The sequence below is a fragment of the Triticum aestivum genome, chromosome 5A (genome assembly GCF_018294505.1).
Source record: "Triticum aestivum cultivar Chinese Spring chromosome 5A, IWGSC CS RefSeq v2.1, whole genome shotgun sequence".
Lineage (NCBI taxonomy): Eukaryota > Viridiplantae > Streptophyta > Magnoliopsida > Poales > Poaceae > Triticum > Triticum aestivum.
The window spans coordinates 428,873,227-428,884,260 of NC_057806.1; the positions used below are offsets into that span (position 1 = coordinate 428,873,227).

Sequence of the window (11,034 nt, forward strand, 5' to 3'; positions counted from 1 at the left end):
AATTCTTGAATTTTGCTAATACTACTAAAATCCTCGAGTTTGCTTCAATTGGCCGCATTGTAAGCTGCAGGACAAGGGCTACAAGTCAGCTCGATGAAGTATGTATCAAAAACTCTGCTCTATTGCAACGGAGTATGTAATTTGTGATGTTGTTAATAATGTCCTATTTGCCCAATGATTGGTGTTGCAAAGCATCAATTTTTGTGTGTGTTATACTTATGACGTAAATGACAGATGAACGAAAATGAATATGTAGCAGTATTTTTTTCATAAAGAAACATAGACAACATTCTATGTTCAAGGCACTATTTATTCACTTTCAGGTGTATGCTATTGTGAGCTACGGACATGGATTTTCTGACATTGATCTCGCATGCTAACACAACTACACAACTACACCTCATTCTATGACAGGCTCAGCAAGAAGCAGCGGATGGAAGGAGGGTCGCCACCAAGAACAACAAGGTCGCGCCGACGCCATTGCATTGTCTAAATACATGTAGCAGGATGGAAAGCAGCGAAGCATCATCCATGGAAGCGGCCGGCACAAGGCTAAGCCTGTCGTTCCTGCTCGCCAAGACCTGCGTTTAGCTCAACAAGGTGGCCGAGGTGCGCACACACACAGAGGCGTGCGAGCAAGACGTCATGTGAAGTGGAGGACCCTACGAGCTACATGGCCGCGAATGTGGAGTAGGCGCAGTTCCAGCTGAACTGCGACGCGGTTTTAATGATTAGAGTCACTATTATTAGATCGCTCTGCTTTCCCTGTGATCAGAGTTCATACTTCAATTCGTTTTCAGCAACAGTTGGCATGTATATATACTACCCATTATGCAAAAAATCAAATGAAAAAGGCGACCCCTACTTGGCACCGCACATGAACATCCTCAAGAGGGCCACCAGGGGTGCGCCCCGACCACTAGGTAGTCAACACACACGAGCCAAATGTGTTTCTTCTTGGGATACAGAGCGGCTAAGGAGGCCAGGGATTGAGAGAAGGATCAAGAGAAAAGGAATAGAGGATTGATAGGGAGAAACAACCAGTGAGTGACAGAGGCATGGGGTGGCTAGCATGAGTCAAGAGCCTACCCAACATAATGAGTTTGCTTGTATATACACAAAATTACTAGCGATTTTTTCCTACGATGCCCTCCTCCCTCAATACTAGGACTTGAGAAATCCTGCCTCAGACAGTGGAAACAACACTAGAGGAAGGGAAACCAATTATGAGAGAAGGGATCAAAACAGAGGAGGGAGAGTAGTGTTGGAGCACAGAGACAGACGACAGATCAAATTGCAAGAGGGAGGGAAGAGCCGGCACCATGCCGTCGGTCGTAGGAAGTCGCCTCGAACGCAGTCAATTCGGGCACGTATCCTCGCTATTCTAACTGAGTGATTAGTTGGACCTTAAGTTTTTTATTTGAAACAAGCTCGCCCTTTTTTTTGAACAACAAAAGGCGCACGAAGCGCCAAATTCATTCAGCTCAGTAGCATCTTACAACATGAATTACAAAGCCCTGAACCTGAAATGTATCTAGGAGAGAAACAACAGGGCAAGATATATGTCTATGAGCTGAAGAAAAGCAACATATTTCAGGTTCAACATTAGAACATAGATCCTGATGAGCTGCATTATGAGCGATTCCATTAATTTCCATAGAAATATGAAATACTTGAGGTTGCAAATTTGACACTTGCTTGAAGAAATCACCCAAAAGTTTCCGAATGCTCCATGGGGTATTGGCTTCCACAATCTCACCCGATGCAGCTAATGATGCCAAGGATAGACAATCCATAAGAAAAGTTGGGTGAATAATGTTAAGCCTGTTAGCCAGATGAGCCGCAAAAGAAAGTGCAAATGCTTCTGCTTGTATTGGAGAAGTTGTAGCTGGAGCTGAAGCCTGAATTTGCACATTTACTTCCATTTGATCTTGAGGCCACGAAAGATAGACTCCAACTCCAGTAGCAACCGAACCTTGCACCAATCCCGGAACTTTCTTACATCTGAAAGCTGCATCAGAGTATATTTTAGGACCGACAACGAGCAAATCAGATTTAAGAGTCTTTCCCTGCAGAGGAAGTTGATCAGGAGAAATTTGAACTTGAGGCACCTCCTGCAAGCTAGACATATGATTAGAAACATCATATAAATCATAAGACAAGGCTTTTGCAACAATGTGCACATGATGAGGGAGGGCTTTTTTCCGATCAAAAAGAAAATCATTTCTAGCCTTCCAAAGACACCACAAAAAATTAAGAATATTTTCGATAGAGACATGTGGATGAGACATGCTAAGAAAGGTTGAAATAGAGGAATGCAAACTAGTATGGCCTTGAATTAAAACATCTGATCTAATGAACCAAGGAGAGGAGAACCAAGCCGCACGAGCAAAATCACACAAAAAGAACAAATGAAATTCATCCTCTTGTTTACCACACCTACAACAAGCCTGAGAAATATGAGTGGAAAAACGACCCACCCTTAAACCTGTAGGCAAAGCTTTCCGAAAGAGCTCGCCCTTAAGTTGATGCTAACGAAATGAAAACATTGGCGATGCATGTCCCTTTGCACAAACATATTTTCTTTTTTCTTTTTTTAGAAGAACTTTTTTTTGAGAATACATTTTTTCCCTAAGATATAAAACACGACACACAACCTAACATGACCAAATGGGCCGGTCCGCTCATGTGCGCCGGCCGGATAGCCCCGTGTGCCCACGCAACCGCCCCTGCCTCGACCGACCTAGCTAGAAATTTCCCGGTCCGCCTCGAGCCCCCGACCCCAATCTGAGGCTCCCAACGGTAATATCTCCTTGCCGCGCCGCGTTGCCGACCGACCGAGACCGACCCCTCCTGTCCTGCCTACCCGGTCTGGATCCAGCCCCAACCCACCACCACCAGCTCCACTTCCCTTTGATTTCCGCCGCCCGCCGAAGCCGCCTCGGGCAAGGACCCGGCCGGCGACAAAGCCTCTTCCCCGGCGGCCTGCCCGCGGCCAGGCGGGCCCTTTCCTCCCTCCCCACCGCCCTGGCCGTGGCCAGTCTGCTCCTCCTCTCTTCGTCCGGGGCCCCGGGTCGTGGAAGCCTCTCGCCTCGCCTCCTCGCGTCTGGTTTGGATTCACTCCTCCTCGATTCGTCGCGCGTTTAGGCTCGTGATTTGGTTTCTGCTCGTGCTCGATTCGTCCGTTTGGAATTGCGCCCGGTTTGATTTTGCTCGTCCTCGCCGTCGTCCGTTTGGGGTCGCGTCCGGTTCGATTTTGCTCCTCCTCGCCACCGTCGTCCGTGTAGGGTCGCGTCCGGTTCGATTCTGCTCGTCCTCACCGTCGTCCGTTTAGATTCGTGTCTGGTTCGATTTTGTTCGTCCTCGCTGTCGTCCGTTTGGGGTCGCGTCCGGTTCGATTTTGCTCGTCCTCACCGCCGTCGTCCGTGTAGGGTCGCGTCCGATTCGATTTCGCTCGTCCTCGCCGTCGTCCGTGTAGAGTCGCGACTGATTCGATTTCGCTCATCCTCGCCGTTGTCCCGACGCGCCCGCGTGTTCTTGGTCCGGTCTCGCCTCGTCGGCGGTCTCCTCCGTCTCGTTTGCGTAGTAGCAATTCTGTCCGCGCGTGCTTCTGTTATCCGAACTAGCAGTCCTGGGTTTCGTGTTCACGTCGGTTACAGGAATGAACAGGTCTGGTTTCGAAATTGGATTACGGCCGGACACGGGGAGCAGTGTTTGTTTATCGTGCTAGTTCAGACTGGTTCGTCCGTTCCGTCACCTACGTTGCTCTTGGTGATTTTCAGAACTCAAAATGTGTGCTCTCCTGTGATACTCTGTCAATTCTTGGCCCTCTGTCAGTTCTTGTTGGCCCTCTGTCAGTTCTTGAGTTCCAGGGTCTGTTAATTCTTGAGTTCTCATTGTACTGGCTAGGCGTGTGCGCTCTCATCCTAGATTCAGAGATGGGGTGATTCCTTTACGCTTGATCTGATGGTGTATACTGTTTATGTTCTTTCCAATTTGTTTCTTTTTATCATGCTTAGCTAGTGTGTTCCGAGCAGAAAAGTTTTACAAGAGTGCAAACCATGTGGCCTGCTGCTGCTACTGTTGGACAAGGTTCCTTCTTTTCTTCCCGATGTTACTATTTCCATTGAAGTACTCATACGAGTTCTAGGTGAGCTGCTGCTAATTAGTTCCCCTTAGACTACATTCTAGATTGCATGGCATAACTCCAATATTTTGTCATTGCACACTTGGGCATATAATTCTGCTGTGAGCATAACTCTAGAATTTATTTATCTGCGAAAGCATGTTCATCACATGTTTTTTATCAATGCTGGTAACTTGTGTCATGCCCCTTTCCTTTTGGACAACAATTTCAACGAACCTATAACGTGGACATGTGCTGCTTGTTTTCATGTGATGATGGTGATCCAATTGAGTAGCCCAACTCTTATGCTCTGACATTTGTTAATCCCCAGTTAGTGTGCATGAAAAATTATTGTTTGTCATGTTAAATTCTATGGCATCAACTCGGTATTGTGATTAATGACTTAGTATTTGTTTAGAGTAGATACTTGACTTCTTTTTCTTAAATTTTTAGTGATATGTGTGTTTTGTTATGTCTTATGTGGATATCATATTCTTTCTTTGTATTACTATAGCCAGTCAATGGAAATGCTTTTCTTGCTTTGCCTAGACTTTGTGACAATTAACTTATAGTGCGATCATTGATCATTGAGCTTCTGACACCCTATTCCGTAAAATTCCGTTGTAATGTTTGCTGGATCATCAAGTAGTTAATATTGATTCTGAGTTTGTTGGATCATTAACTTCTGTGTGTGCTTTGGTTATCTGAGAGACACTCACTATCCTGTGTTTCATATTCGTGGCGGAGCGATGAACGATTATGTTTCGTGTTTGCCGGTCTGGTTTTGGATTTGGATTACGGAGACGGGGAGAGGTCAAAACAAGGTCAGTTTATCGTGTTCGCTCAGATCGGTTCCTCGGTTCTGTCGCTGCGTTGTTCATCGGCGATTTCCAGACCTCAAACGCATGCGCCCTTGTGATACTCTGGTTTGGCTCGCTGGTCGTTATGGTTGTTCGTTACGGTTGTTCTTATGTTCTTGAATCACCCATCTTATAAGCAGAGATGGGGTGACACATAATGGTTGTTTTGATGGTTGCTTATTTAGTGCTCTTTCCAATTGGGTTCTTCTTGTCATGCTTTGCTTATGTTCCCAATGTCTGTCTTTCCATATATGGGGATGCGTTAGGGTGCAAACCGTGTAGGCCATGGTGTGTTTTTAACTAGCTATATGGTGTGTTCTATACTATCTGATGTGGAAGGTGGAAATATTGATATCACTTCTGTGTTTATACTTGATATGGTGTGTTTTATTCAAGTAATTAACCACATCTCTTACAAATTTTCCTTGAGATACATGTTTATATGGCAGGAGTGATTGTCTTGACGAATAATCATTTATGCTAACAGACCAGTACTTGATCATAGGTAACAGACCAGTACTTGTTTAGTGCAGACAATTGACTATTCTTTTTTTCTGAACTTTTTTGTGATATGTCTAATGCCTTTCTAAGTATTTAAGGTACAGACATGTGGATCTGGACATTTCACATTTGCTCTTTATTGTGTTGCTAAGGACACTGAACGGTTTGTCTAGGCCACCGCATAGCCTGGCTAATCAGGTACACTTGATTTTATGTGTAGTTGATGTTCTCTGCCACATCATGCTTAACTTGTTTGCCAAATGGATCTCTTGGAACAAATTATTCGTAATAAATGAACAAATTGAACAAGAAAAACATACGTCCTGTTATTTTAAAATGGTGTATTTACCTTGCTGGCTATCTGCAGGTTGTAGTGATTAGGGAGAAGCTTGCAGAACCGTATGAATTTGAACAACAATGGTCGAGAGCAGTACAAATGCTTAGTGGCATTGACTTGGACTCAGGAATAAGGTAGAAGCAAAGCTTTTGTCTCTCTTTACATGTCATTGGATATTCTAAGTCTGGGAAATCTGACCATCTTCTTAAAAACCAGGATGCTTGATGACAAACAAATTATCCAAGTGCGTCCAGATTGCATGACTATTTGGAGGTTAGTCCCATTTTAGCCTCTGTCGTCATTGCATTTTCAGCTGGACTAATGTATTTCTTCATTTTGTAGGATGATGATGCAGTGAATGTTGAAGCTTTTATCAACAAAGCCTCATTTTTTGTCACAAACAGCAACCAGGAAGTTCTGAACTTGTAATACAAGGTTTGTTGGTTCAGAAACAGTTTAATAATCTATCTGTCTACAACTAAGGACAAAAATTTAGTTCCCTTCTTATATCTCTTGTAGGTATGCTATGCGAGAATTTTAGATCTAAAGAATAAATTCTTGGAAGCTGCACTTCGATACTATGGTATCTCTCAAATTGAGCAACGCCAAATTGGGGATGAGTAAGGCTTACTCTATTCAGTTGTAGATTTGTTTCTCTCTTCTGCAATTTACTCATTTTTAATGTTCTGTCTTGTATGGTTCTTTGTTGCCTTGCCGGTCTAGTGATGCCTAATTTCTATTTTACACCCTTCAAATTACCCTACTTGATACTCATGTTTAAGTATTGCAGTGGTTATTAGCAAGTTGTGTTTGGAACTGATATGGCCTCCATATTTTATTCTCAAAGATCTTGATGGAACATAGTTTCTGTATTTTCTCTGATAGATTGACGAAAATGCTCTTTAACAAGCTCTTAGTGCTGCTGTAACATGCACAATATTGTAACTGATGAGAGGCAACCACCGTTGCCAACTTGAAATCAGTTTACTCATTCAAGTTCTGGAATTTCTTTATAGATTTCTGGGTTTACTTCGATCTTGCATGTATTAGGTTTCCCTTTGTGCCCCTGTCTATGTCGGTTTCTTGTGTGCAAGTGCTTCATTATGTGTGTGTGTGTGACTGTGTGTGACTTGTTGGTGAATATGTGTGTGGCTTGACTCTGTGTGTGTGGCTTGATGGTGTGTGTGTGGCTTGATTGTGTGTGTGGCTTGACTCTCTCTGTGTGTGGCTTGACTATGTGTGTGACTTGACTCTGTGTGTGTGGCTTGACTCTCTCTATGTGTGGCTTGACTGTGTGTGTGACTGTGTGGTTTGATTGTGAATATGTGTGTGGCTTGACTCTGTGTGTGAGTGTGTGTGGCTTGATGGTGAATATGTGTCTGGCTTGACTGTGTGTGTGTGTGTGTGACTGTGAAAATTGCATTTGTTTGATTGTGTGGCTTGTATGCTTTGCTGAATGTTTGGTTGTATAACTTGTGTTCTATATTTCACGATTGATTGCTTTGTTGATTGTTGAATGTGAACAGACCTAGCACTATTCTTTTTTCTGAACTTTTTTGTGATTATGTCTTATGTGGATATCATATTCTTTTTTATGTATTACTATTGTCCAGTCACTGGAATAATGCTTTTCTAAGTATTTAAGGTACATACATTGGATCTGGACATTTCACATTGGCTCTTTATTGTGTTGCTAAGGACACTGATGGGTTGAGTTTGCATAAAACGCAGGTATTTACGTTCTTTATATTTTGCGATGCTGATGTCAAAATGTTTATTTAGCCAAATTGTGCTACTTCTGGGTACTTCTGTTTTAGATGTGTTGTATCCGTAACTACCTATTGGCACCTGATATTTGTGCTCAAAATGCAGTATGGAGCAAGAATTTGGTCTCATTGCAAGGTCACTACCTGGACATATAGCCAAGCAATGTCAAGAGAGGTATTCTTTTGATTGTTTCATTTTCATGATTTGCTTAAATGCATTTTCCCCTTTGTGCAAGACAAACAGGGGAATGTTTGCTAATTCAGAAACACACTGGTTACATAAAGAGCTGATTGGTTATGAAGCTGATTTCAAATTCATACATAACATCTTAGGTGGAATAATCATATGAATCCAAACATACAGAGAGATGCTTGGACTATGAGGAGGAACATGCACTGTATAATGCCCAGGGAATAAATGGGCAAAAATAGCAAAATTTCTTCCTAGAAGGTACTACCTTGGTCCCCTGCCACTTCCTCACTCTTTCCTGAACATCATACCGTGCATCAGACATCTGGACATTGCAGGAATGGGGTACTTCTATTTGTGTAACTTCTATTTGTTATCAGTTCTTCTCACCTATAGCTAAAGTCAAAGACGACAAACCAGGTGAATTTTTGGAGGTGCAAGATACACAGAATCGGTAAGTTCCTATCTTGATAACTTCGATATACACACGGGAATAATTACCTATGTTGTTATGATCATAAACTGATTCCAAGTATTTTTGACTCATATGATGCTTATACATCACAAGTCATCTTAATCTTCTTTTGTAAATATGACTGCTGGTGCTGCTGGTAACGTAAGCTACTTTTCTTAGAAACATCATTTACATTGTGGAAACTCACATTTTAAGTTGCTCATGTCATTTTTCAGGCTATCCATCGGCTTGTAACTCATGAGAGGCAACCACAGTTGCCAACTTGAAACATATATATTTTAGGTACGAATGGCTTACCTTAGCCAAAATTTCTATAAGAATGTTGCTCATGTTACATGCCTTGCTTTCTCTAGCTTAATCAGCCTCTAATCACTTAATCAGCCTCTAACCAGCTTCCTGTTTTCAGGAACGAAGATCTGAATCACCCTCACCCCTCAGAGAAATCGTTTAGTCATTCAGGTTCTGGAATTTATTTATAGCTTTCTGAGTTTACTTCGGGCTTGCATGTATTTGCTTTCTGTTTGTGCCCCTATCTATGTCTGTTTCTTGTTGTTTCTTATGTGCAAGTGCTCCATTATGTGTCTGTCTGACTGTTTGTGGCTTGACTCTCTTGTGTGTGTGGCTTGACTGTCTGTGTGTGGGACTGTGTGTTTGACTGTGTGTGAATATTGCATTTGACTGTGATGTGTGACTGTGTGTGTGACTCTGTGTTTGACTGTGTGTGACTGTGTGAATATTGTGCATTTGACTGTGATGTGTGTGACTGAATATTGCATTTTGGCAATGACTGAGTGTGATTGTGTGTGGCTTGACTCTCTCTGTGTGTGTGTGGCTTGTATGCTTTGCTGAATGATTGGTTGGTGTGGCCTAACACTGCCTTTGCCGGTCCCAAGCCCGGATGCGAAAATGTGGAGGGAGCTGCAGTTACCTCCTTTGTATTGTTTGCCTTAGAAGTGTGAATGTTGCATTTTGGCAATGATTGTGTGTGTGATTGTGTGTGGCATGACTCTCTGCCTTTGCCGGTCTCAAGCCCAGATGCGAAAATGTGGAGGGAGCCATAATTACCTCCTTTGTATTGTTTGCCTTCGAAGTCTAGATAGAAATTACTCTGTCCTAATTGAATAGTAAATCTTCGCATACTATCGTAGCATGTGATTCAACATCTGAAATGCATCCTTCCTTGCTATGAAAAATCTAGCAAGTGTAATTGTCGTTAGAATTTGTCCCGTCTCCTAAATTAATCCAATGGTTTCTTAAATCTTATCAGCGCTGATGTTCTTTTCTGCTAATATATACATTTTTACTAAAAATCAGTCATCTATTTTTTTATTTGGCTTTAGCTAGAATTTTGTGTCAGTCTAATCATGCACGAATCTTAGCGTTGCAGGTGTCCCTCATTTATCTGTCACTCGCGTGCGTGTCGGGTTTATTTGTCATTGGACTTTTTATTCAAGTTGTGGGCCGCCCACTCCTTGTTTGGACTCCGACTCGTGTGGGGGTGTCCTTATCAGTTGTGTCATTTCTAGAGGGGATGAGTTGTTGAGTCTGTGTGTGAGTGAGAGAGAGAGAGAGGGGGGAAAGAGGAGCTGACTTCGGCGCACGGCCAATAAGGCACATTTTCAAGGAAGAGCAGGCACCTTCCGGTCCAAAACCGATTCTCCTCGGTGTTCGAGTGCAGTTGTGCGGGGTAATGAGGGAGAAATTGGTAGCCATCCAGCCCAACCTAGTGACCATGGCGAGGGGGGTTGAATATAATTTGTTTGTCTTCTTGTGTTTGCTTTTTTTTGGGCAGTTTAAGTTTTGTTCCTAACTTCCTGTGCGTGCTATTTGTCCACACACCCCACTAAAGAATAGCATATGAATTATTTGTTTTGAATTTCACATGATATAACTTTGGTCAATGATGTATAAATGAGTTATTTCTCGTTGGTTCAGCTAAGGGGGCTGTGCCAGCATGTGTTTTATTGGGTCAAAAGTGCGGTGTTTTTTCTGGCGTTTCTGTTAGTTTAGTGTCTATTCTGTGTTGTGTACATGCTCATTAGCATCAGGGATAATGGACCTTGTATGCATATTTTTTGGACTCGGTTCGTTGAATATAGTAGCAAAAGGGCCTATGCGTTGCAATCGGAAAAGAAAAATCTCCAATGGCCATGACCACATTTTGCTGCATCATTGAGATACACTTATCACTCTTAATTTCATGAAATCATGAACACTTTTTAAACTCTTGAATCAAGAACATTTTTTAAACTCATGAAATCAGAAACATGTTCTTAAATCAAGAACATTCTTTGAATTCATGAACATTTATTCTATTTGCAAATATTTTTATAAAATTGTCAACATTTTTTAAACAATTATCTTGAATCGATGAACATTTCTAGAATTGACGAACATTTTTTTGGAAATTGGTGGAACAATTTTTGAAATTCACGAACATGTTTCTGATTTAACTTAATTTTTTTGAATCATCCAAGATTTTATGAATGAATAAACTATTTTCTAACTCATGAATAGTTTTTAAAATTTTAGGATGTTTTTTCATTCGTGAACATTTTTTGAATTGGTGAAATTTTGTTCAATTTCATTAACATTTTTAATACACTAACTTGTAGAAAAATTATGAACATCTTTTTATTTCCCAAACATTTGTTTTTAACATTTGGAACATTTTTCGAATGAGCAAACATTTTTTTTACAAAATTGCGAACATTTTTTGAATCCACAAACATTTTGTGATTTATTAAAATTTTATTTCAAAATTGTTTTTAAAAAATCC

The 11,034-nt window shown here is 41.7% G+C and overlaps 1 long non-coding RNA gene across 7 annotated transcripts; it reads left to right on the forward strand.

The window, feature by feature from the left end:
- Positions 1-2,808: 2,808 nt before the first annotated feature.
- LOC123103775 (uncharacterized) lies at positions 2,809-9,139 on the forward strand. 7 transcript variants are annotated; one of them, XR_006449954.1, is made up of 12 exons: positions 2,828-5,491; positions 5,586-5,685; positions 5,855-5,958; positions 6,041-6,097; positions 6,167-6,259; positions 6,344-6,444; positions 7,470-7,555; positions 7,697-7,765; positions 7,924-8,041; positions 8,161-8,234; positions 8,471-8,537; positions 8,662-9,132. It is a non-coding gene; the product is annotated as an uncharacterized lncRNA (long non-coding RNA). The 7 variants fall into 7 exon arrangements; XR_006449955.1 differs by having other exon boundaries at positions 2,809-5,491; positions 6,344-7,555; positions 7,955-8,041; positions 8,119-8,234; positions 8,662-9,139; XR_006449956.1 differs by having other exon boundaries at positions 2,810-5,491; positions 6,344-7,555; positions 7,955-8,041; positions 8,662-9,139.
- The last annotated feature ends 1,895 nt before the right edge of the window (positions 9,140-11,034 follow it).